Source organism: Saimiri boliviensis, chromosome 2 (genome assembly GCF_048565385.1).
Source record: "Saimiri boliviensis isolate mSaiBol1 chromosome 2, mSaiBol1.pri, whole genome shotgun sequence".
NCBI classification, from domain to species: Eukaryota; Metazoa; Chordata; class Mammalia; order Primates; family Cebidae; genus Saimiri; species Saimiri boliviensis.
In genome coordinates, this window is record NC_133450.1 from 93621366 (window position 1) to 93647862 (window position 26497).

General features: G+C 37.5%; 1 protein-coding gene across 17 annotated transcripts in view; it reads right to left on the bottom strand.

Moving 5' to 3' along the window:
• The window catches only part of KTN1 (kinectin 1), a 114491-nt gene that overhangs the window by 77383 nt on the left and 10611 nt on the right, over window positions 1-26497 (bottom strand). Inside the window, exon 3 of one of the 17 annotated variants that reach the window (XM_074393900.1) lies at window positions 17962-18040. The exons of the other annotated variants lie outside the window; for them this stretch is intronic. The gene's annotated coding sequence lies outside the window, so the exon portion shown is untranslated. The remainder of the gene's footprint in view (window positions 1-17961; window positions 18041-26497) is intronic. 17 annotated transcript variants of the gene reach the window in all.

The following is a 26497-nucleotide window of genomic DNA, read 5'->3' on the forward strand; positions in this document are numbered from 1 at the left end:
ATCACTTGAGCCTAAAATAAAACCTACTACAAAAGTGGCTTTAAGACCCTGAAGACACAACAGCTAAGCCTAGGAGTTCCAGATCACCCTGGGCAACATGGCAAAACCCTGTCTCTACAAAAAATAATAATAATAATACAAAAAATTAGCTGGGCATAGAGAAGTGAGCCTATAGTCCTAGCTACATGGGAGGCTGAGGTGGGATGATCACGCGAGCCTTGGAAGTCGAGGCTTCCATGAGCTGTGACTGTGCCACTGCACTCCAATCTGGGCAACAGAGCAAGGCCTTGTCTCAAAACACTAAAATAGTGAAATAAATTACAAGTTAGGAACTTATCTCAATTTTTTAAAGGCACCCCGTACTGCACAAAACAAGTTATACAGCAAAAGCAAGGCTGCCATCATTATTCTACACAATGCTAAATAAAAGGCTTTACCTCATCGAGGGAACATCAGCCCTGTTTTTACATTAACCCAGTAAGTACAGGGGGGGAAAAAAGATTTAACCTGACTACCAACATCTGCCTTGAATATAGGTATTATATCACTTACATGGAAGGTAGTTCCTGCTAAAATTAAATCTCAAAGCAAAAATGATTCTGATGTTTAGATTCTAGATACCGATGCTCCTACAAACACGCCTAAGCCATGTAAAAGTGACTTGTATTCTTATATGATCTCAAATGTGTTGTAGAAAAAGACAAGGTGTAGAATACAGATATAAGTCAACACCAGGAGACACTTAAAATAAAGCAAATGAAAGTTAACTTCTGCACTTTTAATGTAAAAATAAATCCGAGGATTTTTAAAGTTTTTAAATTATCAATTTGGAGAGTCTTGATATGTAGTGATTAAATAAAGAAACCAGATTCTACCTAAACAGGGAACTTATTCTAAGAATTATTTTACACCTAAGAAAATATCTGATTTTAAATTGGATAAATGTGAGCTTACTGAATATAAGACTTCACCAGAACTGTAACAACATACATTTGAACTGCACAAGTCCACTTACACAAAGCTTTTTTTTTTTTTTAAAAAACTGTTACTGAAAATACAGTATTCGCTGGATATGAAATCCAAGTATATAGAGGGTCAACTCTGTATTCTCGGGTTCCACAGGGACTACTCCAGGATTTCGAGTATGCTTGGATTTAGGTATACACAGGGGTCCTGAAGCCAATCTCCCGCATATACCAAAGAATGACTGTCGTTTATTCAACAGGCATGCTATTAATCTTTATGACTGAAGTGACATTTCACACTTCCAAAAGCAATTTTAGTAGTACTAATTAAACTCTAGATTTGCCAAGAAAAAGTTACAGCGAGGGGGAAAAGGAATCATGTGCTAACAAAATACTAAAAGAAATTTCATAAACAATTGTTTCCCTGATAATTCAAATTAACATGAACTATCCTATCCAGGTTTTAAAATGAGACATATTTTACTGTGCCTGCCTAAGTGTGATTCGTCAACCAGGAGTGGGTTTAAAGAGCCAATAATTTTATTTTAAACACAGCATCCATAGAATACATAGCCTATTCAACATAGCTGGGGAGCTGAAGAAGAAAAGGCACCAAACAATGAGTTGGAATGTTTCACATTTTTGCTTTGGTGCAGAATAGGTGTTAAGGCACTAAGCAGCAACAAAAGCAGCTCAAAAGAGGGGCCAAAGTCAAAAAGGCCTAATGAATAAGCCGCAGCCCTGTGCAAACCTATGTCTTAGGAAAGCAGAAATTATGATCAAGCACAGCAAATTCACCTATGCAGAAAGGAAAAGTAGCAAATGTTCAAGGAGAAAAGAGGCTATGAGACCACAAGAATTCTGAAGCACTGATTCTTCAAATGTTTGATGATTTTCTAGTTTCCTTTTCCAGGTCCCATATATAGGCCTAAACGAATTAAGCTTTCTGTCTTTGGATTTTCATGGGAGAGCCTCTTCACACAATTCAATTCACCTTCACTTGAGCTCACCTGAGTCTCACTATGCATTTAAAGGAACGTAACTAGACACAAAGACATTAAGAATTAAGAAAATGTTTGCTGCAGCCATAAAAAAGAATGAGATCATGTCCTCTGCAGGGACATGGATGAAGCTGGAAGCCATCATCCTCAGCAAACTAACACAGGAATAGAAAACCAAATACCACATGTTCTCACTCCTAACTGGGAGATGAACATTGACAACACATGCACAGAGAGAGGGGAACAACACACACCAGGGGGGCTGTAAGGGAGTGAAGGTAGAGGGAGAGGGAACTTAGAGGATGAGTCAATAGGTGCAGCAAACCACCATGGTACAACCTATGTAACAAACCTGCACATTCTGTATATATATCCTGTTTGGTTGTTTTTTTTTTTTTTAGAAGAAGAAAAGCTCACATTCCTTTAGCCCAATAATCCCAATTCTTTATCCCTAGAAATTTATTTGCAAGAAAAAACACATAGAAAGATGTTCACAGCAACATTACATTAAAACTGAAAGAAGAAATAAAACATTCAACATCAGAATGATTTAAATCAGCAAATGTAAACTCAAAATCTAGGTATTAAAACCATGAACACTAAAACTTTGTTAAATTCAATACTGCTAAAAAGTCAAAATCATATATGTATTTATATGATCAAAACATTTTATAAATGCAAGTTCAGTAACTAAGAAGTTGTGACAGAATCATGGGTACAGTCTCATTTGCCTTAGTACTCAAGTTTTAAATTCTGTTTATGAGAAATTCATAAAATATTCTTTATTTTAAAAAAGGACAAAGCTGGAGGCATCACACAACTGGACTTCAAACTATATTACAAGGCTACAGTAACCAAAACAGCATGGTATTCATACCAAAACAGAGATATAGACCAATGGAACCAAACATAGGCCTTAGAAATAATGCCACATATCTACAATTATCCGATATTTGAAAAACCTGACAAAAACAAGCAATGGGGAAAGGATTCCCTATTTAATAAATGGTGTTGGGAAAACTGGCTAGCCATATGCAGAAAACTGAACTGGACCCCTTCCTTACACACTAACTCAAGACAGATTAAAGACTTAAATGTAAGACCTAAAACCATAAAAACTCTAGAAGAAAACCTAAGCAATACCATTTAGGACACAGGCATAGACAAAGCCTTCATGACAAAAACACCAAAAGCAATGGCAACAAAAGCCAAAATTGGCAAATGGGATCTAATGAAATTAAAGAGCTTCTGCACAGCAAAAGAAACTATCATCAGAGCAAAAAGGCAACTACAGTATGGGAGAAAAATTTTGAACACTGTTCCATTGAGATGGAATAATCTCTCCATCTGACAAAGGGCTAATATGCAGAATCTACAAAAAACTTAAATTTACAAGAAAAAAGCAAACAACCCCATCAAAAAGTGAGCGACAGATATGAACAGACACTTCTCAAAAGACGACATTTATGTGGTCAACACACACATTAAAAAAGCTCAGGTCATTAGAGAAATGCAAATCAAAACCACAATGAGATGCCATCTCACACCAGTTAGAATGGCAATCATTAAAAAGTCAGGAAACAACAGATGATGGAGAGGAATGCAAAGAAATGGGAATGCTTTTACGCTGTTGATAAGAGTGTAAATTAGTTTAACCATTGCAGAAGGCACTGTGGCAATTCCTCAAGGATCTAGAACCAGAAATTCCATTTGACCCAGCAATCCCATTATTGGGCATATACCCAAAGGATTATAAATCATTCTACTATAAAGATACATGTGCACGTGCTTACTGCAGTGCTGTTCAAAATAGCAAAGACTTGGAACAACCCAAATGCCCATAAGTGATAGACTAGATAAAGGAAATGTAGCCCATATACCCATGGAATACTATGCAGCCATAAAAAAGGATGAGTTCATGTTCTTTGCAGGGCCATGGATGAAGCTGGAAACCATCATTCTCAGCAAACACACACAGGAACAGAAAATGAAACACCACATGTTCTCACTCTTAAGTGGAAGCTGAACAATGAGAACATATGAATACAGGGAGGGGAACATCACACATCAGATCTGTTGGGAGGTGACAGGCTAGGCGAGGGACAGTATTAGGAGAAATACCTAGTGTAGATGACAGGTTGATGGGTGCAGCAAACCACCGTGGCACGTGTATACCTATGTCACAAACCTGTATGTTCCACACACCAGAACTTAAATAAAAAAAAAAAAAAAAAAAGTAAACAAAATATATGCATATATTCTTTATTTTAAAAAGGCAAAACAAGTACTTACTGAATCAATACAATACCAATTACATACCTTAGATTCACATCTACCCATGAGCATCAAAGCCATATAAAGAGGAAAAAGGAGGCAAAAAGGAACTGGGAATGAAATTGAAGAAAATTCAAGGAAGAACAAACACAGAAAGATTTAAAAGCAGGGAGGCAAAACTGAAAAATAAAAGGAGGGGAGAGGTTGAGACAAAGCTAATTTAGCTCTGGGTGATAAGAACCAGGTCGTTTAAATTTTCTAAGTCTACAGTATGCAATTCAATACATGTTTATTGAGTTGAGAGTCATGTAGAGGCTCATATTCTTTCACACATCAAAGAAATAATACTGGCGATTTCTGCTAACTCACAACCTTAGTTATCACAAAAATGTGTAACATTTTTACACTTCTTTAAGAAATGGGATCTCTATACATATACTGCCCAGGCGGGACCACAGTGGCTATTCACAATCCCTATGACAGCACACTGAAGCACACCAAACTCTAGAGGTTTTCTCACTTCAGCCGCCCAAGTGGCTAGAACTACAGTCATGTAACACCCAGCCTGGCCCACCCTTTGAGATATTAGCTACCTCTTTAACCTAATCACATGTAAGTCATAATAGATTCCAATCCTAACGCAATAAACAGCCAGTGGTGGTAAACAAGATTTCTGTCAAGAGAATCAGGAGAGAAATTCCATGGAATGACAGGAAAGCAAGTCGAAACTATTTTAAAACCACATTCTACACCACTGTCTTTTATCTTCTACCTGGGCGTAAATCTTTCAAGAAACTGATAAAGATACTGAACCTCTTTCTCAAATAAAAAAACATCCACACTCACTATATTTTACATATAAGCTCAGGTTTCTGGATTCCCTGAAGACTATGCATGCGCCCCAGGTTTAAAACCCTGCTCGACAATGAGACTTTTCATTCCTGCCCTGTCTTAAAAGAACTATAAAAATAAGTTAACAATATGTATAAATAATATGTAAATTGTGTTTCATCAGAGTGTGTATTACAAATACTAATCAAATAGTTTTAAATTCTAGGCCAGGCACAGTGGCTCACGCCTGTAATCCCAGCACTTTGGGAGGCCAAGGCAGGCAGATCACCTGAGTTTGGGAGTTTGAGAGTTTGAGACCAGCTGGACCAACACAGAGAAACCCTGTGTCTACTAAAAATACAAAATTAGCGAGGTGTGGTGGTGCATGCCCTGTAATCCCAGCTACTCGGGAGGCTGAGGCAGGAGAACTGCTTGAACCCGGGAGGCGTAGGTTGCAGTGAGCCGAGATCGTGTCATTGCACTCCAGCCCGGGCAACAAGAGCAAAACTCAAGTCTCAAAAATATATAAATAAAGGCCGGGCGCGGTGGCTCAAGCCTGTAATCCCAGCACTTTGGGAGGCAGAGGCGGGTGGATCACGAGGTCAAGAAATTGAGACCATCCTGGTCAACATGGTGAAACCCCGTCTCTACTAAAAATACAAAAAATTAGCTGGGCATGGTGGCGCATGCCTGTAATCCCAGCTACTCAGGAGGCTGAGGCAGGAGAATTGCCTGAACTCAGGAGGCGGAGGTTGCGGTAAGCCGAGATTGCGCCATTGCACTCCAGCCTGGGTAACGAGAGCAAAACTCCGTCTCAAGTAAATAAATAAATAAATAAATAAAAATAATTAATTAATTAATTTCTATTTACTTGCCCTCCTATAACTTTTATTTGTTCAATACAAAAACTGAGACACATCACTTAAATTTTATAAACTTCTCAGAAGGCACAATGACCTGTTCACACTAATGTAACAAAAAAGTGAAACCTAAACTTTTAAGTGACAAAAATCTGGCAGTAATTATTAGAATTTCAATAGAACTGCTTAACCAAAAAGGATAATATATTTATATGTATTTAAAGACAGAGCACACTGTTTATATAACGGTAAAATAATGAAACTGCTTCAGCGTGGGACATGTGAAGAAACATCACATAACCATTTAAAATAATTAAGACTGTAATGCAGCAAAATACATTACATAGCAGAAAGACTAAAAGTTTTGTGATGAGCATTATATACACAGATAGATGATACCCAAAAAATGAGAATCATTACATTTTTTGAAGGGAGATTATTACAAACATTTTACTGTATAATTAATTGTTCAACTTTGAAATTTTCACATTAGCTGGGTGCGGCCAGCACTTTGGGAGGCTGAGGCAGGTGGATCACCTGAGGTCAGGAGTTGGAGACCAGGCTGGCCAACATGGTGAAACCCCATCTCTACTTAAAATACAAAAATCAGCCAGACGTGGTGGCAGGTGCCTGTAATCCCAGCTACTCAACAGGGTGAGGCAGGAGAACTGCTTGAACCCAGGAGGCGGAGGTTGCAGTGAGTCCAGATCACACCACTGCACTCCAGTCTGGGCTACAAGAGCAACACTTCGTCTCCAAAAAACAACAAAAAAAAAAAACTCACATTAAAAGAATAATTTGCCGGGCGCGGTGGCTCAAGCCTGTAATCCCAGCACTTTGGGAGGCCGAGGCGGGTGGATCACGAGGTCGAGAGATCGAGACCATCCTGGTCAACATGGTGAAACCCCGTCTCTACTAAAAATACAAAAAACTAGCTGGGCATGGTGGCACATGCCTGTAATCCCAGCTACTCAGGAGGCTGAGGCAGGAGAATTGCCTGAACCCAGGAGGCGGAGGTTGCGGTGAGCCGAGATCGCGCCATTGCACTCCAGCCTGGGTAACAAGAGCGAAACTACGTCTCAAAAAAAAAAAGAATAATTTAAGTAACCAATCTGAATGTACAATATGAAACTTTTAAAAGCTTAAACACATAAAGACAGAATTATTGTTAATATTATGAGAAAAAAATTGAGGCAGTTTGATAAGTATTAAATTTCAAAATTCTGAATTCTATTTTCTTACTACTACGGTGTTTCAGTTGCTCTTGCTTCTGCTATTCTTTTCTGCAGATCAAAAACATTGAAAACAAATGACACAAAGAAACCAATTTTATCAATATTTCTGTCCTTCCATGGACACAATTTTACCAGTTCGGGTGACTCAAAAGAACCATCGGCAAAAACTTAATACATCAAAATTCAAGACTGAAATCTGAACACAGTGGAAGTCTTTTTCCACTGATGTACACCAAAAAACATACAAAGCAAGCTGACACATTTGAAAAAAAAAAACAGTAAGTTGAGAGAAAGGTAGTTTTCACCATAGAAATGCGTAACTTCCTAAAAGTTCCTGTATAAATCAATGTCTGAACAACTAAATGAATACACCTTTAAGATATACAGGCTCCCAGAGTAGCCTGTAAGAGCTTTATTTGATTATCTGAATACAGTTAAAATATTACAAAAGTAAGTAGAACTGGGGCCAACCAAGCACGAGCAACCAGGACCTCCAAAACACAACAGGACTGAGACATGGCACCCTAGCAGGCTCGTGATCTGGCGCCTCTTCAAGCCCATATTCTTTAAATATTTATTCAACATTTATTCTGTGGAGGAGGGAGGAGGAAACTAATCTTCTATTAATAAAAATGTGTATAGAAAAAAAAAAATTACAAAAGTAGCTGTGAGGCCTAAGCTGAAAGCTATTATTGCAGGTTATTTGTTATAAGTTTATAAGTTTAAAAAAAAACCATCTGTAATCTGATCACACTGAATCTCTCTGTAATCTGATCACTGAATCTAAATACTTGGCATTCCAACCATGCCATTCTTCATACCATGTTTCCCATTCTTTAAAGCCATAATACTTGTCTGTTTTTTTAACAGACGAGTTAACCTTTTTTTAAGAAAAATGATTTTTGGTAAGCACTCTACAGTGATAAAAACTTTATTATTGGCAGCCAAGTATCATTTAATCAGATTTCCATTCCGAAGAAGATTTAGCTACAAAGAACTCCTCCTGCTAAAATTTAAATTAAAGATAAGGCATCACGTAGTTGATGTAGCTGATAACCTGTAATATGTGCTACATTGCAGATACATCCTGAGCAAAAGCAAATTATTTTAAGATCAGTAAATGGTAACATAATGAGGCAGTAAAATGGAAGGCAAGAGTCTTGGCTTTTAGTCCCCATTCTGCCTTACTTTTAAACATTATTAACCATGAGTTTCTTTCTTCTCACATAGCTTTAGGATCCAAACTACTTGCATGACCTTGGATATGCCGGCCAAAAAATTTAAGTCGCCCCCCGGTTGGTAGTGCCCAGAGTACTCATAGCAAAAGCAAATGCATAACCTCTTTGGTGGAATCCTTTGCCAAGCCAGGCTCCTTAAGGTTTTCAAAAATTATTATCCAGATTTGAGCCCACAATACAAAATGAGAGAACATGTTATAAGCCATCATGAGCAAGAGGCAGCAGAAACAAGCTAAAGAATTAGATCCTCAAAGACTTAAGATACCAGAATTGGGGCCGGGCGCGGTGGCTCAAGCCTGTAATCCCAGCACTTTGGGAGGCCGAGGCGGGTGGATCACGAGGTCAAGAGATCGAGACCATCCTGGTCAACATGGTGAAACCCCGTCTCTACTAAAAATACAAAAAATTAGCTGGGCATGGTGGCGTGTGCCTGTAATCCCAGCTACTCAGGAGGCTGAGGCAGGAGAATTGCCTGAACCCAGGAGGCGGAGGTTGCGGTGAGCCGAGATCGCGCCATTGCACTCCAGCCTGGGTAACAAGAGCGAAACTCCGTCTCAAAAAAAAAAAAAAAAAAAAAAAAAGATACCAGAATTCAGACACCGATTCTATTAATAACATACATAGAGAAGAAATCCAAAAATGAGCAAAGAACAGAAACTATCAAAAGTGACTAGGCAGATCTATAAATAAAAAACAAAATTTAAAACCCAATGGATAGGTTAAAAATAGTTGCAAGGAGACCAATTAAAACGACTTTTCAGTAATCTAAGTAGATCTGATGAGAGTAAATCAATTTCAACACAGACAAATACTTGGGTGGAACAACTAATAAAAAAATGCAACTATCTGAAAATGAGTGAGGACTCTTAAGACAAGTCCCACATGTCACGCTTGTAAGGTTCCATAAATGAGGAAACCCCTTGCTAAGAACAAGAATACAGGAATAGGTTCCTATCACAGAGTTTTAGATCACATTTGGAAGAAAATAAGGGACAACCAGCTACAAAAGATCAGCAGTCAACCACATGGGAAAAATCAGCAGTAAGAGGCTACTACAGATTTTAAATTGGGCAACCAAAGGAACCACTTTCTGAAGTTCAATTTAAGGCATTTCACCTTATCCCTGCAATCAAATCGAAAAATCTCTGCCTAGTCCTTTGTATGAAATCTCCACCTATACTTCAAAACCCAGCTTAAATCAAACCTATGAATATGTCACTCCAACTCTCTTCTACAGTAGTCTTTATTATTCATTATTAAGCACTGACCATGCAGGATTGTTTTAGGACATTCTGAGCAGACAGCAGTAAAAGGGCCACATACCCTGCACTTACAGAGCTAACATTCTAGTAAGTGTTAAGAGAGACCAACAACTAGTATGCAGTATATAAAAGGGTAGTAAGTAGTAAGAATAGTGATAAGCAGGGAAGAGAAATAAGGAGCACAGGAAGAAGGAAAGTGGACGGTCGTTTAATTTTATTTATTTATATTTTAATTATTTAATATAGAGATGGGTTTTGCTATGTTGCCCAGGCTGGTCTCGAACTCCTAATGGTTAAAATGTAGAGTAGAGGCCGGCGCGGTGGCTCACACCTGTAATCCCAGCACTTTGGGAGGGTGAGGCGGGCAGATCACAAGGTCAGAAGACCAAGACCAACCTGGCTAACACAGTAAAATCCTGTCTCTACTAAAAACACAAAAAATTAGTCGGGCATGGTAGCACGCGCCTGTAGTCCCAGCTACTCAGGAGGCTGAGGCAGGAGAATCACTTGAACCCGCAGGCAGATGTTGAGGTGAGCCAAAATCACGCCACTTCACTCCAGCCTGACAGACAGAGCAAGACTCTGTTTCAAAAAAATAAATAAATAAATATAAAAATAAAATTCAGGGTAGAATGGTCAGGGAGGATTTCATTTTTTAAAAAATGACATCTCAATAAAGACCTGAAATAAGTCAAACAGCCATGTCGCTATCTATACCTAAGTAAAGAGAAAACAGAGTGAATGAGGGAAGAGCAAGCACAAAGATCCTGAGACCGTAACAAACCTGCTATATTTGAGCAACAGCAGTAAAGACAATGCGGTTCAGGTAGAATGAACAAAAGGATAAACTGACAAGGTCAAAGAAAGAATTTGAAAGAGACAGGGGCTGTGGTTAACAATTCATGCAGTTTCTTACAGGAAAAGGACTGTGGCTAGCACTCCCTGGTAATATGGGGAAACTACTGGAGGGGTCTGAGTAGGGAAGGGTGTAGGGAGAAAGTGAAAGCAGGGAAAACTGTTAGGAGACCATTGAAATAGCTTAGAAATAGTGGTAGCAGGTGAGGTGGTCAAATTTTTCATACTTTATAAAGGAGCCAAGATGATTTGCTGATGGACTGGATGTGGGATATGAATGAATAAGCAAAGCCAAAGGCAATTCCAAAGCTTTTAGACTAGGCCAAAAACAAAGGAGATGCCCTTTTCTGAGACACGGGAAACGTAGCTGGGACATGGTTAAGGCTAAGGACAAGGAATTAGATATCTAAGTGGAGATGTCCAGTAGACAGCTAAGTAAGAGTGGTCACATGGGAAGTGAAGGCTGGAGATATAAATTTGGAAGTATTCAGCGAGTACTCAGCAAATGGACTATATTTAAAGCCATAAACTTAGATAAAATCCCAAACAAATGGGTTTAAGTAGAGAGATACCAAGTCTGAAGACTGAAGCACTGAAATTCAACAATGGAAGATGAAGAACTCTCAAGGGAGACTGAGTAGCGGCAGAAAGAAAACCAGGTGTGTGCTGTCCTGGACGCTAGATAAACGTCTGTTGAGGAGGAGAGATACATCAATTCAGTCAAATGCGGTTGATAAGTAAAATACAATGAAAACTAGTAATTGACTTCTGAATTTAGCAACATAGATGTTACTGGTGACTTTGACCAAAGCAGTAGAGCAGTGATGATCAAAACCTGATTGAAATGAATTTAAAAGTCAGAGAACTCTTCCAGTTGCCTCACCATTTGGGAAATAAAAAAAGTTACAAGAACTCTAGCATGTGTGGACAACTCTTTAGAGCGGCTTTCCTATGTAAAGGGATGTAGAGAAATAAGACAGAAACTGGAGGAGAATATGAAGTTAAGAGTCTGGTTTTTATAATGATGGGAGAAATTACAGCATGATAATATGCTGACCAAAAAAAAAAAAAAGATCCAGTAAAAAAGGGAAAGACTAATGATGCAAGAGTGAGAGGCAATGTTTTCAAACAGCAAGAAAGAACAGAATTTGGCATACAAGTACACAGAGTAGCCTTAGATGGTAGCACAGCCAGTTCACCTGCAGAAACAAAGAAGGAAGAATATAAAAGCACAGACACAGGACAGAAAGGAGGTAAATGGTATAGACGTTTGAGAAAATCCTATTCCTAATGCTACTTTTCTTTTTATGAAATGAAAAGCAATGTCATTAGCTGAGAATAAGGGTAAAAAAGATGGTGGCCAGGCACAATGGCTGACGCCTGTAATCCTAGCACTTTGGGAGGCCAAGGAGAAAGAACTGCTTGGGATTAGGAGTTCAAGACCATCTTGGGCAACATAACAAAACCCTGTCTCTACAAATAATACAAAATTAGTTGGATGTGGTGGCATGTACCTGTAGTCCCAGTTGCTTAGGTAGCTGCTTAGGAAAATAAGGCAGAAGGATTGCTTGAGCACAGGAGCTAAAGACTATATAGTAAGCTATGATTTCACCACTGCACTCAAGGCTGGGCAACAAAGGGAGACACCGTCTTAAAAAAAAGAGTGTTGAAGGTCTTATAAGGTCTTATAAAACACATTATAATTATTGTTAATTTTTTCATTCTTATAAGTTGCATTCATTTTAATGTTCCACTTACATTTCTGAATGCAGGATATTTGACAGTATTCAAAAATAAATTTGCTGACTTTAAAATGAATTTATAATCTTGCTCAGAAAGGAACTACATGGTATCTACAAACCTAACTAGAGCAAAAAAACCTAACTTGAGCCTCGATATGATTCTCCTCTTCCAGCTCAAGTAGCATGTCTATAGCTAGCTCTCCTCCTAAAATTCCAAAGCACTTATTCTCTACGTACATACACATGCAAAGAATTCTATGAGACAGTAAATGGTTTCAACTAATACAGCAAGGCAGCAACATACTGCAGTGTGGTAAAGATAAGAAAATAGATAATAACTGAACTCAAAATCTAAAACAAATCCAAATACATATAAAAATTTAGTTTACACTATTTCAACTCAGTAGAAGGCTGAATCATTCAGATCAAATAAAACATCCAAATAAAGTTTTAAACATAAAAAAATATAAAGTACTGAGGGCCAGGCATGGTGACTCACACCTGTAATCCCAGCACCTTCAGAGGCCACAGTGGGTGGATCACTTGAGGCAGAAGTGCAAGACCAGCCTGGCCAACATGGTAAAATGCTGTGTCTACCACAAATACAAAATTTAGCTGGGTGTGGTGGCGTGCACCTGTAATCCCAGCAACTCAGGAGGCTGAGGCAATGAGAATCACTTGAACCCAGGAGGCAAAGGTTGCAGTGAGCCAAGATCATGCCACTGTACTCCAGCCTGGGCGACAGAGTGAAACCCTATTTGGGGAAAAAAAAAAAAAAAAGAAAAGAAAAGAAAAAATACAAAGTACTTGAAAACACAAGAAAATAGACTTATTTTATATAGTTTTATGTTTAAATGTTTATAAGTATATTCCATTTGTAGTAAGAATTTTTAAAAATAAATGATTCTACAAATCGATTTAAAAAGACAAAAAATTCAATGAGAAAAATAGGCAAAGTATTAATCATTTCCTGAAACGGCCATCAAAATGCAAAAAGTCATCTAAATTCCTACTGTCCTAATCAGTCACTACACGCAAGTATGATGGTCCCACAATGCATAATACAATTATACAATTATCTTTTAAAATAAGAGGAAAAACATTCAAAGTAAGCAAAAGACAACGAGTAAATCCAAACATTGAATTCCCCAACACGGGAACCTCCTTTACAACATCTTTTCTAAAATTAGAGACCACATTAAAATTTCAAAGCTATGGTACAACTTCTCCTTTTAAACTGCAACACAGTTATTGCTATGACTCACATCTTATTAACACACCCTTATTCAGCAATACCCATTCTAAAGGACTACTGCCCCAATCTGAAATGAAAACAACTAATGCCAGAAATGAGTAATGAAATGTAATTTCTCCATTAGGTATCATGTCACAACAAATAAAACTTCTATTTTTTAAGCAAACTTTTTTCCCTTTGATATGAGAAGAGATAAATCCATTTGAATAGCTTTTCCAAGAAAATGAAAAGAAATTGCAGAGCTAGTAACTGCTGAACTTATCTTTTGGACTTCTGCTTTCTCATCACGCTCAAACCAGCCCATTTTCTCAGGAAAAGGTATTGCTCATTTAAAAACACTTCCATGGGAAATAATCTGGTTAAAAGTTTATTCTGTAAAGAAATCTAATTTATAATTAGACAAACTGAAAGCTTTAATACCCAGTCTTTCAAATCCACACATAAAATCAGTTTTCAAAGACAAAAGAACGTAAGTCACCAAAACTGTTCAAAAATTAACACTACAACATGAAGTTCACACCAATAATGCAATTGTAAAACAGCTGCACCATGTATAGAAGCTTTTCTCCCCTTAAAATCTATCATCTTCACCTACTTTTCCTTTTCGAAGATTTCTGAGTTAGAAAGGGCCATCTAATCCAACTAGCCACTCAGAGATTATACCCAGCTGGGTGGGCATTCAGCCTATGCTTGAAAAGCAGGGATAAACACCTCCCATTAGCCCCTTATTTCTTTTAGTTCTTTGTAGTTTTGATCCAAAATGACATCACCCTATAACATCTCTCAGGGGTCATACCTCTACCCTAACCTTAACAGATCTGTCCAATCCCACTACCACAAGGTAGTCTTCGTAATCAATTAAATTTAAATTTAATTTACCAGCAAATAGAAAAACCTATCTCAAGATTTGTGATTCACAAAAATGTATCATTCTTTGGAAAAGTTTAGCTAGGGTGTTAAAGCTGAATGTAATAGGCTAATTAATAAAATAACTTTTAGGTGTTATCACCTTGGGTCACTCAACAATGGAAGTACTAAAATGACTAAATGTTTTAGGTATCATGTCTTTTCTGGGGATAAGCAAGATAAATGTTTTATTCTTGCTTATCCCCAGAAAAGACATGATACCTAAAACAACTCACAAACTAAGATGTGTAAATGAGAACATCAAATGCTATCAAAAATGACTACTGAAAGTTTTGCTTATGGAAACTAATTTTTAAACGTTGTCGAAGAACAGCAAATAAATGCAAAATAGCCCAAATACATACAAAAAGTTTGGTATATTATCACATTGCCATTTCAAATCAGTTATTTTTAAAAACAGATTTAATAAGTAATGCTCACAAATAAGAAAAAGACACAAGAAGAGAAAGCTTGTTTGCTTTTTCAAAAGACAGAAGTCTCCATTAAGATTTTACAACCATGAATTCTGGTATTTGCACCTACAGCCTCTACCTATCCAGAACACCCCAACTGCCGTCTTCCTCCACAAATATTACCACAAATGTTAAAATAAAAATGGCTCAAGGATCACCTGCGATCAAGAGTTTGAGAACAGCCTGGCCAACATGGCGAAACCCCATCTCTACTAAAAATACAAAAATATTAGCTTGGCATGGTGGCAGGCCCCTGTAATCTCAACTACTCTAGAGGCTGAGGCACAACTGCTTGACCCCGTGAGGCAGAGGCTGGCAGACAGCTGAGATCGCATCACTGCACTCTAGCCTGGGCGACAAGAGTGAGACTCCATCTTAACAAAAAGAAGAAAAAATTGGCTCAAGGACCACGAAAGCCCTTGGACTCAGGAAAAAAACTCTTAGGAAGGAAACATCTCTCTGGAAAATAACTACCTCTATCCAGTCTAGTCTGCACAGTATAGTATTTGCAGATATACTCCTGCTGAAGGTGAACTTCCAGTCAAAATGAACAAGAGTAGCACATATCAACAGGGAGTACATCTCAAAGAACTGATAACAGAATGTTAGAGACAATTAAAACAAAAATTTCAGCCATTAGAGTTGTAAAAGAAATCAGATACACAGAAAACACTCATTTAAAAAACAAAAGTTGGCTGGGCGTGGTGGCTCACGCCTGTAATCCAAGCACTTTGGAGGCCAAAGCAGGCGAATCACCTGAGGTCTGGAGTTCAAGACCAGCCTGACCAACATGGTGAAACCCCGTCTTAAAAAAAAAAAATTAGAACCTGTACTTTATAAATTATCTGTGTGCATACATAATATACACAGAGACACACAACCAGAAATTAAAAGCTAAATGGTCTGATAACTATACAAAGTTAAATTATCGAACAAAACAAACTTGACAAAAAACTGACAATGTATCACAAAAAAATGATACATAAGGGAAAATATAAAAGCAAAACTAACAGACATAAAGGATATAATGAGAATGTCCAATCAATCAAACAGGAATTCAAGGAGAGGAAAGAACAAAGAAACACAGTGGCTGAGAATTTTCAATAACTGTTGAAAGCTATGAATCTTCCAATTCAGGAAAGGCAACAAAATTTGAACAGAATAAAAGATAGTTAAACATATTTCTAGTAATGTTCTGTAACTCAAGCAAGACTTGAAAGTAACACAGAAAAGACCACCCTATAAAGAAATTTAGACTTACATAGTACTTACAAATAGAAGCCAAAGGATAATGTAATAAAAATCTCCATATAACCATTAATTACCACAGAACTATATACCCTGCTGAATATTGGAATATTAGTTTTCAGAAGCAGTGTAAGTCTGTCAGCTATGCAACTAACGAAACTGATTAGTAAATAGTAAGTAAAAATTCAGACTTTAAATGAAATTTGCTAATCTAAAAAGTAATTCTTTTTTTAAATGAACAGTGTATCTTTCCAACCACAGTATGACTGATTGAGAAACCAATATTCTTTCATTAGGGGTTACAGTTGACCTTACACTTCTACAACCTACATTTCTACTTTTTTTTTAGCCAGGGTCTGTCACCTAGACTGGAGTACAGTGACACAATCTTGGCTCACCACAACCTCTACTGCCAGGGCTCAAGTGATTCTCTGGCCTCAACCTCCTGAGTAGCTGGGATTACAGGTGCCCACCACCACGCCCAGCTAATTTTTATATTTTCAGCAGAGATGAAATTTCACCATGTTAGCCAAGCTGTTCTCAAAATCCTGACCTCAAAGGATCCCACCTCAGCCTTCCAAAGTGCTGGGATTACAGGCATGAGCCAACCATGCAGGCTCTTCTACACTTCAATTTTAATGTTCATATTCCCAAAGGAAATTCCTATCACTGCTATTTAAGAAAAAGCAAAGACATCTGACGTCCATATAAACAGCAAAATTGTGAATAAACAGCAAAATCTCACACATATTCCAAAAACAAGTAAATGAAGAATCCAATAAAATTAAGAAATATTCTCATTCTGATTTACTGAAATTAAGAGGCATTTGCTTTAATACATTCACAATCTTATGTGTTTATCATTCTGTGAAATTGTACCTTAAGAACTATGGCTTAAGAAAACATTCACTGAAGATTTTTACTCATTTATTATGCAAAGTTTAGTTTTATACTACTCAAAGTTTAAGTCAAATGAGTAACTCCCCTTTTCAAATGTACGTTCTCCCATCTATCTGGGAGCCCAACACAGAGCCCAATGTACAATGTTGTCAAATATTTACTTCTCTTAACATAAATAACTTTATATAAGTAGTCCTTGTGAGTTCTTCCCTTTGGACCTTTTCAAAATAATCCTTCATATATACAGTATATATTGTCCTATTTGTGTTCACTAGTACTCTGAAACACAAAATCCAGGATGCTTTATCATGATATGGACTTAATTATAAAGTTTTGTTTCTGAAGCTGCAAAAAGAGTATGTGACAGAAGAAACATCAAAAGTACAGATATGATTACGGTGAACTGCAAATAAGCGTAGCTTTGATATAGTAACAAAGTTTAAGTCTACAGTAGCCAAAAAAAAGAAAGTTCTTAAAAAAAAAAAAAAAAAAAAAAAAAGCTCTATTCTTTTGCCATCACTTTCAGTAATACGAAACCTAAGCAAAATAACCACTAAGAACCTTAGGGAGACTTAAGCAAAAAAAATAGTGAAAGAACCAATGCTGAGAACCATCTTAGGGAGGTTAACTCCAAGAAACAGCAGTCCTTGCGATTTCACCAACTGAAAGCTGGTTTAAGTATGTAAATTATGTAATTAGCATAATTAAAATACTACATACCAGGACACCTTCAAAATTTGTGATTCCAAAGACCGACTTCCAGACAACGGAAGTATTAGGTAGAGTGTGAAAGGTGATCTATTATCAGAACCTGAAATATAGGCACAAGTAGAGGCTCCTATGCTATGGCCATCCTTAGAAAACATGTTTACAAACCAACCACCTAAACAGCCACGCAAAGATAGACGTATGTTACCTTCAACAGACATAGCTACCATGATCCTACATTTCAAGTTCCATGAAAGGCTTCTGCTTTCCTCACTATTAGAAGACGCCTAACGGTTAGAGGGAAAAAAGTAAAAGCTATTAAATATCAGGTACTAAAAATAGCAGGAAATAGTCAAATTAAAATTGATGAATTTATTTTAGGTAAATCCAGACATTACTAACTAAAAAATTTAGGCACATCAAAAGCCATCCACTATAAACCAGTCACTATTAAAAGAAAATGACAAAGAAAATCACTCCAATACCTTTTTAAATAAAAGGGTTACTAAATCAGGAAACCCAATGCACATTATGGAATGTCTGATTTTGGCAGAACACTCAATAAAGTAAACAAGCTATCCTTGGAGACAAGATTGATAAATCCTGAACATGGCTGAATTGGAAAAGATTTAAAAGGTTAAGCAGGCCGGGCGCGGTGGCTCAAGCCTGTAATCCCAGCACTTTGGGAGGCCGAGGCGGGTGGATCACGAGGTCGAGAGATCGAGACCATCCTGGTCAACATGGTGAAACCCTGTCTCTACTAAAAATATAAAAAATTAGCTGGGCATGGTGGCGCGTGCCTGTAATCCCAGCTACTCGGGAGGCTGAGGCAGGAGAATTGCCTGAACCCAGGAGGCGGAGGTTGCGGTGAGCGGAGATTGCGCCATTGCACTCCAGCCTGGGCAACAAGAGCGAAACTCCGTCTCAAAAAAAAAAAAAAAAAAAAAAGGTTAAGCAATAAACCCCAAAATTGCCAATTAATGGTTTAGAAACTATCTTAATAATGTATGAAAAAACTCTGTGCTTGGCCTGACCTTAATAACATTTTAATCAGTTACTTAGATAAAGATAAGCTTGCCAGTTTATACAAATGTGTTGAACACAAAGATGAGAACAAAGGGCAGGCCAACTAAAGGTTTTAGAAAATAAGATTTGCATTATCCTATGTTACTCTTTCAGTTACCTGGTTAAAATAGCAGAAATTCTGACAACTACTTCAGACAAGCTGGGGTACACACGTTAAGTCTACAACTTACACCACATAATGAGCTGTTCATTTAACTAGTTTTTATCAAAATGGCTCTTGAAAATTACCACTTTTCATGAAATTACTTTTTTTGGTAATTAGTGACTGTTGACCGAAACACACATAACACAAAAATATTCTATGCAGTGAAATTTCAACATTTATAATTTCAGACAAAGATACACCCCATGTTTAATTCAACATATTTCCCCTAAGCATGTATCATATGGAACAGAGGTATACTGTACATACAGTATACTGGATGAACCTAGATATGCTTTGTGTACATATGCAGAGCAAGAAAGTCAATGAGCTTCCAGGTCCTACACTCTGTCTTTTCTGCCTGTGTTCTATTTCCCACGTTTTAAACAACTTGTGTTTATCTGTTACTGCCCTAGTAATGCTTTTCTGTGCAGACAACTTAAGTGCAGACTGAATGCAAGATAACTCTGAACTCCACAAAGTCTGAAGTGGTGAAAAAACAGTACAGAAGAAACAGACTTTCTAAAAAGTGACACCCTACCAACTACACCACCATCCACTATCAAGTTTTCTTTCTCCTCTGGCAAATACAATTAGCCTTCATTATACTACATTACATTGTATGTATAAAGTGTATTTACTTTCACCATATATATATCTACACAAATTTGTTTTCGCTGTCGATTAATATTTACCTACATGTGAAAACTGTTTGGGATGAAATACCACATCATAATTCCCTACTAAAATTAATGGAAATATGCTTTCATTTAATAGCTATTAAATTAGCAGCAGTGTTTTCAAGAACAAATTAAAAACACTGAATATTTGATTTTCAAGTTGGAGACAACAAGCAAAAATAGTTCAGACAACAATGGATACCAGTCCAAACTTGAAAATGAAAAAAAAAAAAAATCTATCTGCTTGAGTGGGAATAGCAACTCCAAAACAGAATGAAGAAACACAGGATGAGTGAGATCAGGCAGCAAAAGCAAGAATCGCATTTCAAGGCTTAAACATTCTAATTATTATATAACCATAAATCAGTGTGATGCTAAAATCAGATGTGTTCTGCAGAGTTGAATAATATTCAACAAAATTAAAAGATAGATTTTTGCAAAGGAAAGGAACAGATCACTGAACTAGAGCACTCAGGATACACTAAGAATACTACCCAGAAAACGTAAGCTGGGATTCAAAAAACAAGACAGAGTAAGATAGGTAGAAATGAAGATAAAGACTTGCAATAAGGATCCTCCTACTCCAAACACTTAATAATGGTGTGAAATATTACCTCTGCACCAACCTTTTGCACAAATATAAAGGGAAATTATTTACAAAAAATGGCTAAAATCAAAATTAAGATAAACATCGTACTGCGTGAGACATGCAATAAAAATTCAAACAGTAACCCCTATCATAGGTGGAGTAGACCGAAGAAGGAAACAAGAAGATGGCTGGATAGTTCAGCCCCTAAAGGTAACAGCAACAAAACAAGAAGCGGGTTCATGGACTGACACCAAGCGGTAGGGTAGAAAATAGGATTTGCGGCGGGCGCGGTGGCTCAAGCCTGTAATCCCAAGCACTTTGGGAGGCCGAGGCGGGTGGATCACGAGGTCAAGAGATCGAGACCATCCTGGTCAACACGGTAAAACCCCGTCTCTACTAAAAATACAAAAAAATTAGCTGGGCATGGTGGCACGTGCCTGTAATCCCAGCTACTCAGGAGGCTGAGGCAGGAGAATTGCCTGAACCCAGGAGGCGGAGGTTGCGGTGAACCGAGATCGTGCCACTGCACTCCAGCCTGGGTAACAAGAGCAAAACTCAGTCTCAAAAAAAAAAAAAAAGAAAAGAAAGAAAGAAAATAGGATTTGCATAGCTTGTAAAAAGAGGTTTTAAAGAAAATAAAAAGGAAAACAAGGAGAGGGGAGGAGACAACACCAATGACAATGCAAATCTAGAGCTATAACTTCATAGAAGCTCTGAGCCTGAAGAAAAAAAAGACAACATCCAATGTCACAGCAAATTAAAAATTAGTACCTCCTTAATATAAAGCCAGTGTTCATTCACATTTCCCAATTGCTTTGTAAGTATGTTATTCCTTGGCTTGTAAACTTCTTGTCTCCTTTCACTTACCATACCTTTCTCTTTACTTCAGTTTCTTACAATTCTTAGAACTTTCAGTTGGGGAAGGGGTAAAAAAAAAAAGCAACTAGTCTTAAGAGAGCTTCCCAGTGTGAATTTTGTTGATAGTACCCTCACTGTGCTTAAGAAGTTTTTTTGTTTTTGTTTTTTTTTTTGGGTGGGGGTGTCTATTTCTGATCAAATGTAGTTAAATTTCAGGGTCTTGATTTGAATGCAAGATTAACAAAGTGTGGCACACTTTCATCAGGAAGTATCTAACATCGGGAACATCTTTTCCAGATGAGCAGCTATTGGTGATCTTTGCCTAGGCATTATTCATTTGGAGATGCAAAATGGTGATATTCTAATTCCTTAATTCCTCATTAGCTAGAACACATCCATAGAAACTTATGACCTATTTGGTTATGTCAAGATACAAATCACAGAGGAAAAGTAGGATAAAGCTTATTTCTATTGGTCAAAATAATGACTCGGTCCAACAGTAAAACCAGGTTTTTTTTAATCCAAAACATAGCAAGAAATTTAATGAGAAAAAACAAATCACATAAAAACACAGATTCACACCAGATGTTTTATGAAATAGTCTGACAATTTTTAAACTTGAACATGTTAAAGAAGAGAGAGAGGTTTTCTAAGTAGCAAAAGCACTGCAAAACAAAAAGAGAATTCACCAGAAACAGGTGAATATGAAAAAGCAATTCCAAATCTAAAATATGAAAATTACAGATACTGGCATATAGACTCAATAGATACAATATACTCTAGACTAGACAGAATAGAATAAAATGATAAATTGCTAGACAGTAATGATTCACCTAGTATGAAGCACAGAAAAGAGAAAAAAATGATGGAACAATTAAAGACACAAGATAAACTAAAAGACTCCAAGACAGGTCTAGCAAAAGAGAAAAGTGAAAATAACAGAAGCAAAATTTAAAGAGGTCGGAGTTTTTCAAAATTAAAGATTCAATCCCTCAGACTGTAAGCAAGTACATTCTGAGTACCAGTTGGATAAACAGAAGTGTGCTCATACTTACTCAAAATACCAAGCACAAAGATCTACTTCACAATGTATGTGCAAAACAGTTTAAGAAAAACCACATGCAGGCCGGGCGCGGTGGCTCAAGCCTGTAATCCCAGCACTTCGGGAGGCTGAGGCGGGTGGATCACGAGGTCGACAGATCGAGACCATCCTGGTCAACATGGTGAAACCCCGTCTCTACTAAAAATACAAAACATTAGCTGGGCATGGTGGCGCGTGCCTGTAATCCCAGCTACTCAGGAAGCTGAGGCAGAAGAATTGCTTGAAACCAGGAGGCGGAGGTTGCGGTGAGCCAAGATCGCGCCATTGCACTCCAGCCTGGGTAACAACAGTGAAACTCCGTCTCAAAAAAAAAAAAAAAAGAAAAGAAAAACCACATGCAAACACTGGCATCACTTTGAAATGTTTACAAAACACTTAGGATATCAAATAGGGATGGGGAAGGGAGGGACTTCAAAGTTCACCAAATTACTATCCAAAGTTAACACTCCTACATATAGTAATCCTTCAGTATGTGCCGAAAATTGGTTCCAGAACACACGTAGGTATACCAAAATCTGCCACAGCCAAGTCCCATAGACCATCTACTAAGGTTTCAGCATCTCACTCCACCTGTAAGTGGACCCATGCAGTTCAAACCCATGTTGTTCAAGGGTCAACTGCAATTAATTTCTTATGACTCTAAAAGTAAGCTGTAGATGCAACTTACATCTCAAAACAACCCCATATTGCAGTGAACTGTTAAAGTATTATTTCAAAGCATCTAGTAAATAAACACATTTTAGCCCCTCAAGAACACTGAAATGGCCAGCAGTGGAAATCCTGGAGAAAAGAAAACAGCATAAAGGTGAAGAAACAAAAATCAATTCCAGGGAAAAAACTGAGACAACATAAAACCATAAAACTTCATAAGACAACACTCAAGAACATCTTCATAACCTAAGGTAGAGGAGAATTTTTTAAACTAGACACAAAACACAAATTATACAATAAAAATAGTGATAAATTCAACATTAAAATTGTCACCTTTTACTAGAGACAACCTAAGAAAGTCAGAAGACAAGCCACAAAGTAGGAAGAAGACATTTATAACACATAATTGGCAAATAATTAGTATTCAGAAGATGTGAAGAAACTTCACCACCCAGAAAGATAAACCCAACAGAAAAATGAACAGTCATTTCAAAGAAAAGGAATTTAGTGCCCAGTAAATGCTGAAAATATGTTTCTTATTAATCAGAAATGCAAAGCCGGGTGTGGTGGCTCCCGCCTGTAATCCCAATAGTTTGGGAGGCCAAGGTGGGCAGATCACCTGAGGTTGGGAGTTCGAGACAAGCCTGACCAAAATGGAGAAACCCCGTCTCTACTAAAAATACAAAATTAGCCAGGTGAAGCGGTGCATGACTGTAATCCCAGATACTTGGGAGGCTGAGGCAGGAGAATCACTTGAACCCAGGAGGTGGAGGTTGCAGGGAGCAGAGATCAAGCCATTGAACTCCAGCCTGGACAACAAGAGGGAACTTCCAGTCTCAAAAGGAAAAAAAAGAAATGCAACATGTAGAATGTATCAATTCACACCCAATAGGCTGACTAGTTTTTCCACATCAAGAATGTGGAACCATCACATATATACACTGGTGATGGGAATAAACTGACACATTTATATTGGAAAGAAAACAAGTTTGCACTAACTAGTAGAATTGAAAATGGATGTCTCCTACAATCCAGCATTCTATTACTAGTTATAAGCCCCAAAAACTATCTAAACTCTTAAGTCTCAATTCATTAGCGATTAGCAAAAAATTTAAGTCTTGACCAGCGTTTTTACATTTAATAAAACAGAATAACATGGAATAGTACACCTGATAATATAGTGAGTCATAACTTAAAACGTGTTTCTTGTTGTGAGTGGTAACAAAAGTTTGAAAATAAAACAACACTATCCTAGAGACACAAGTGCAATAGACCTATGCTATTCAAGGTGTTCATAGCAGCACTGCGTATACTAACAACAAAAATAACTAAAAAAACCCAAATGTCCAACAACGGGAAATAGGTTGTAAAATATTCATACATGAAGTAGCAAAAGTAAATCAGTTAGAGCTTCATACAACATGGTGAAAGAATATCCGAGGTTGGACACAGTGGCTCATGCCTGTAATCGCAGGGTGGATCACGAGGTCAGGAGATCAAGACCAACCTGGCCAACATGGTGAAACCCAGTGTCTACTAAAAATACAAAAATTAGCCAGGTGTGGTGGTACACGCCTGTAATCCCAGCTACTCCGGAGGCTGAGGCAGGAGAATTGCTTGAATCCAGGAGGTGGAGGTTGCGGTGAGCCGAGATCACAACACTGCACTCCAGCCTGGGCAACAGAGAGAGACTCCATCACAAACAAACAAACAAAAAAAAATATCCAGACAATAGAGTTAAGGGGAAATAGGAAGTTACAAATAAACTCATACAGAAGGATTCCATTTAGAGTTCAAAAACCAACAAAACAACAAAGTAGTTTAGGGATACAGATAGATCTGGAAAAACTAAAAGAAAAGCAAAGGTAAGAAAGGTAGTAGTTAAGAGTGTGGGGAGGGACATAAATAAAAAGGATTATGTTCTTAAACTGTGTATTAGATACAAAGCTGTTCATTATGTCTTTGTATCTTACACGTATTTTTAAAACATTATTTTATATTTATTTTAAAAGAAAAAATTGAAATAAAGCTGAAAGGTACACAAGTGTTCAGTACACAGATGTTCATTTTATATTTTATCTTTAAACTGTACATATACATTATATATTCTCTTTTATGTCTGAATCATTTGATTGTGGTTTTAACTTTAACAACAAAAAGATTCCAGTTGCCTGATCCTTTGGAAATTAAAAAAAAAAAAAAGCAGAAGAAAACAATAAAAAGACAAGTAGGAAGAGAAAAATGTACATGAAAACAAGCAAGCAAACTGGCATAAGTTTCCCTGCTTCTTAATTTATACAATTACAATGAAAGTACTGAATAATTCTAGAAAGGCATTCCTACTTTGCAAGAAATTTTCCTCAAAAAGAAAAACAAGTACTTTAAAATAAGAACTCTACTACAGATATTCACAGAAAATATCTAGGGGGGTGTGTGTGTGTTTTTACCTAGTACAAAGCTATCTTAAGAAATCAGATTATAGGCTCACGCCTATAATCCCAGCACTTTGGGAGGCTAAGGCAGGTGGCTCACGAGGTCAAGAGATCAAGACCATCCTGGTCAACATGGTGAAACCCCGTCTCTACTAAAAATACAAAAAATTAGCTGGGCATGGTGGCGCGTGCCTGTAATCCCAGCTACTCAGGAGGCTGAAGCAGGAGAATTGCCTGAACCCAGGAGGCGGAGGTTGCGGTGAGCCGAGATCGCGCCATTGCACTCCAGCCTGGGTAACAAGAGTGAAACTCCATCTCGAAAAAAAAAAAAACAAAAAACAAAAGAAATCAGATATAGTAATGAAGAATAATAACTAAAGAATCTCTGGCCCAGCACGGTGGTTCATGCCCGTAAATCCCAGCATTTTGGGAGGCTGAGGCGGGTGCTGAGGCAGGCGGATCGCTTGAGGTCAGGAGAACGAGACCAGCCTGATGAACCAGGCGAAACCCCATCTTTACTAAAAATACAAAAATTAGCCAGGTGTGGTGGCAGGCGCCTGTAATCTCAGCTACTTGGGAGGCAGCAGAATCCCTTGGGCAGGGAGGCAGAGGTTGCAGTGAGTTGCAGGTTGCAGTGAGCCAAGACTGTGCCACTGCACTCCAACCTGGGTGACAGAGCGAGATTCCATTTCAAAAAAAAGAATCCCTTTATACCAAAAGTACTATGTTATTTTGAATGCTACCAGGACTTTTTGCTTAAATGAGGATTACATAACACTGAAAGGATATGAAATATAACTACCAATTTATGCCAGGTTAATTAATCGTAGCAGAATAGACAAAAATTCAGCTTTCATCACTTTACAGCTAACTTAAGATTTGTGAATTATTTCTTTTCTCCCCAAAACCTCAGACAAGATAAATGCCTGGGCTATATTTTACATATAATTCCAAGGCTAATCTTGAATGTATATGTAACCTTTGAACATCATGGGTTTAAACTATGTGAGTCCATTCACGCAGATTTTTTTTCAGTAACTATACTGGAAAATATTTTGGAGAATGCAACAAATTGAAAAAAACTTGCAAAGAAACCACAGCCTAGAAATATTGAAAAAATTAAGAAAAAGGTATGTCATTAATACATAAAATATATGCAGATACCAGTCTATTTTATAATTTACTACCATAAAACGTACACAAA